A 4,484-nucleotide genomic window follows, 5' to 3' on the forward strand; every position below is an offset into this window, starting at 1 on the left:
ACTGCCGTACCGCCCACACAGCGGCGCGCGAGCGCGCACCACAGTGCCGGACACGTGGGCCGGCGCGGTGAGATGACGTCACCGCGCCTGCCCGCGCATCCCTGCACGCGCGCCGCAGGGCCGTGTGCACTCGCTGACAGGCGGGAGATCCTTTGATCTCCCGCCTGTAGCTCTCAGCATTCCGGCCATCGCAATGGTAATTGCGATGCCAGAATGCACATAACAGAGGGAGCGGAGGTATCTCCTCTCTCTCTGTTATGCTTAATTGTCTCCAGCAGAGCCGCAGATAATTAGAACAAAAGGATTCAAATTCTATTGAATTTGAATCCTTTTGAGTTCAAACTAAGAAGACAGGTTGGCATTAGCAGGAGGTGCTCCTTTTGCGTTCACCAGAATGACCGGACCTTGTCCGGTCATTCTGGCGCCTTCACCCAGATTACATCAATGTAAATGCTTGGGGCACATTTACATTGATGCATCTGTGTCCATGTAGGGGGGGGGGGATTTATATGGTATGATACAGGGGGCATTATGATACAGGGGGCCTTATCTGATACAGGGGGCATATATGATACAGGGGGCACGTGCATATATATCAGGGGGCACATTATATGAATTCCCACAGGGGCATGAATGAGCCCCTGGGGAATATCAGAGGCGGATGGGCGCACATCGCCCTCTGAACATTATGCACCGCTTACATATATATATATGCACGCCCAGTAGGCATGCATATATATCTATGTATACCTGCCACCCTTCCTCAACAGCAAATTTTAGCCCAATCCTGTGTATGGGTGTACTACTGATCACTTATATGCTGGTTTAATTAAATTCAATAACCTCCCCCCACAATTATTTTTTTTACATTGGAAATGTATGTGTGTGGTGATTAGCCTTAATATTTTGTTGTCAATCACTGAGTTCTCACAATTATTCTATTATCATTATCATTATTATTATTATTATTGATCACTTCTCGGCCTTTTGGCTACGATCAAGTGTAGTACAGTATCTGTTCTTATCAGTATTATTATTATTTATTTTAAAGCGCCATTAATTCCATGGCACTGTGCATCCAGCTGGGGCTACACAGAAATAAAAAACACAGTAAACAAGAAACTATTAACAGACTGGTACAGAGGGGTAGAGGACCCTGCCCACAAGAGCTTACAATCTATAAGATTCTATATGCTAAGCTGGATTGATGGTAGCACACGTGTTGTACAATTTTCACTGACATACTCGCCTGTTCATCTAACTTCCATAGAAGTGAATGGAGCACTCTGGGAATTGTTGTTTCAGAACAGCTGGCGTGCCGGAGGCTGCTTCATACAGTACAGTACCTCAACTGTAACCTATAGGTAAACTGCATACTTCATCTATAGCCTATAGGTAAGCCTAATACCTCAACTGTAACCTATAGGTAAACTGCATACTTCATCTATAGCCTATAGGTAAGTCTGATACCTCATCTTTAACCTATAGGTAGGCCTCATACCTCATCTATAGCCTATAGGTAAGTCTGATACCTCATCTATAGCCTATAGGTAGGCCTCATACCTCATCTATAGCCTATAGGTAAGCCTCATACCTCATCTATAGCCTATAGGTAAGCCTCATACCTCATCTATAGCCTATAGGTAAGCCTCATACCTCATCTATAGCCTATAGGTAGGCCTCATACCTCATCTATAGCCTATAGGTAAGTCTGATACCTCATCTATAGCCTATAGGTAAGTCTGATACCTCATCTATAGCCTATAGGTAAACCTCATACCTCATCTATAGCCTATAGGTAAGCCTCATACCTCATCCATAGCCTATAGGTAAGCCTTATACCTCATCCATAGCCTATAGGTAAGCCTCTTACTTCATCTATAGCCTATAGTTAAGCCTTATACCTCATCTTTAGCCTATAAGTAGGCCTCATACCTCATCTATAGCCTATAGGTAAGTCTGATACCTCATCTATAGCCTATAGGTAAGTCTGTTACCCCATCTATAGCCTATAGGTAAGTCTGATACCTCATCTATAGCTTATAGGTAAGTCTCATACCTCATCTATAGCCTGTAAGTAAGCCTCATACCTCATCTATAGCCTATAGGTAAGTCTGATACCTCATCTATAGCCTATAGGTAAGCCTCATACCTCATCCATAGCCTATAGGTAAGCCTCATACCTCAACTGTAACCTATAGGTAAACTGCATACTTCATCTATAGCCTATAGGTAAGCCTGATACCTCATCTATAGCCTATAGGTAAGTCTGATACCTCATCTATAGCCTGTAAGTAAGCCTCATACCTCATATATAGCCTATAGGTAAGTGATACCTCATCTATAGCCTGTAAGTAAGCCTCATACCTCATCTATAGCCTATAGTTAAGCCTCATACCTCATCCATAGCCTATAGGTAAGCCTCATACCTCATCTATAGCCTATAGGTAAGTCTGATACCTCATCTATAGCCTATAGGTAAGCCTCATACCTCATCCATAGCCTATAGGTAAGCCTCATAACCTCATCCATAGCCTATAGGTAAACCTCTTACTTCATCTATAGCCTATAGTTAAGCCTCATACCTCATCCATAGCCTATAGGTAAGCCTCATACCTCATCTATAGCCTATAGGTAAGTCTGATACCTCATCTATAGCCTATAGGTAAGCCTCATACCTCATCCATAGCCTATAGGTAAGCCTCATAACCTCATCCATAGCCTATAGGTAAACCTCTTACTTCATCTATAGCCTATAGTTAAGCCTTATACCTCATCTTTAGCCTATAAGTAGGCCTCATACCTCATCCATAGCCTATAGGTAAGTCTGATACCTCATCTATAGCCTATAGGTAAGTCTGTTACCTCATCTATAGCCTATAGGTAAGTCTGATACCTCATCTATAGCTTATAGGTAAGTCTCATACCTCATCTATAGCCTGTAAGTAAGCCTCATACCTCATCTATAGCCTATAGGTAGGCCTCATACCTCATCCATAGCCTATAGGTAAGTCTGATACCTCATCTATAGCCTATAGGTAAGTCTGATACCTCATCTATAGCCTATAGGTAAGTCTGATACCTCATCTATAGCTTATAGGTAGGTCTCATACCTCATCTATAACCTATAGGTAAGTCTCCTACCTTATCTATGGCCTATAGGTAAAGTCTTTTACTTCATCTATCGCCTATAGGTAAGTGATACCTCATCTATAGCCTATAGGTAAGTCTTATACCTCATCTGTAGATTATAGACAAGTCTTAGTGGCAGGGGGGGGGGGGGAATAGCTACTCTTCCCATTTGTGATTCAATAAAATCAATGCTTGAAAAGATTTATAGCAGATATTTCAATGTTCTTGTCCTCCCTGAGACCCTGTGTAGCTTATTGCAATCTCTAGAATTCAGCTTTCCGGTGCAGGGCTAGCGGACGCCTGGCTCTGATCGGCATTCTGCTTGCCTCACCTCAAGTCTCCAGCAATTCATCATTAGGGGCATGGAAACAAAATACTGCTGAGGTGTTGTGCTAATTTTTGTCACTAAATTCATCATTCATACCACCGATAGATCCACAGAGATACTTCATCATACTCCACAGGGGCATTTACTATTCTGTTGGGGATCCCTGATCTGTATTCTCAGATATCCCCTCTGTCTGTGAGCTGTGCCTCCAGGATGAATGTTCTATGTACCATCTGCAATAAATCAATACAACATGGTCCATGAGGAAGAGGAGGAGAGGAGCTTCAAGCTTCATAGGATGCCTGTATCCTATAATGCCACAAAGTAGCCTTATATACAGAGTAAGGGTCCATTCAGACGTCCGCAAAACACGGATACCGGCCGCGTGCGTTCTGCATTTTGCACATGGCCGGCCCTATGATAGAAATGCCTATTCTTGTTCACGATTGCGGACAAGAAAAGGACATGGTCTATCATTTTTGCGGGCCACAAAACGCAACCACAGATGCGGACACCACTCTTTTGCGGCCCTATTGAAATGAATAGGTCCGCACCCATTCGACAAATTTGCAGAATGGATGCGGAGCCAGAAATATGGACGTGTAAATGATATGCTGGAGAGGGATATACCCCAACACTAAGGCCCCTTTCACACGGGCGAGTATTCCGCGCGGATGCGATGCGTGAGTTGAACGCATTGCACCCGCACTGAATCCTGACCCATTTATTTCTATGGGGCTGTGCACACGAGCGGTGATTTTCACGCATCCCTTGTGCGTTGCGTAAAAATCGCAACATGCTCCTCTTTGTGCGTTTTTCACGTAACGCAGGCCCCATAGAAATGAATGACGTCACTACGCTCATCACATAATCCATCACCATGGTGATGGATCATGTGATGGACCATGTGATGGAAGCAGCGACGTCATCAAAGGTCCTATTGCTCACAGAAGAAAACAGAAGAGATGCCGACTGCGCGAACAAGTGGATTAAGGCGAGTTAAATTATTATTATTATTATTTTT

The 4,484-nt window shown here is 43.5% G+C and overlaps 1 pseudogene; it reads left to right on the forward strand.

The window, feature by feature from the left end:
- Nucleotides 1-971: 971 nt before the first annotated feature.
- On the forward strand, nt 972-1,102 carry LOC121002947 (annotated as a pseudogene).
- The last annotated feature ends 3,382 nt before the right edge of the window (nt 1,103-4,484 follow it).

Source organism: Bufo bufo, chromosome 5 (genome assembly GCF_905171765.1).
Source record: "Bufo bufo chromosome 5, aBufBuf1.1, whole genome shotgun sequence".
In the NCBI taxonomy this organism is placed as follows: Eukaryota; Metazoa; Chordata; class Amphibia; order Anura; family Bufonidae; genus Bufo; species Bufo bufo.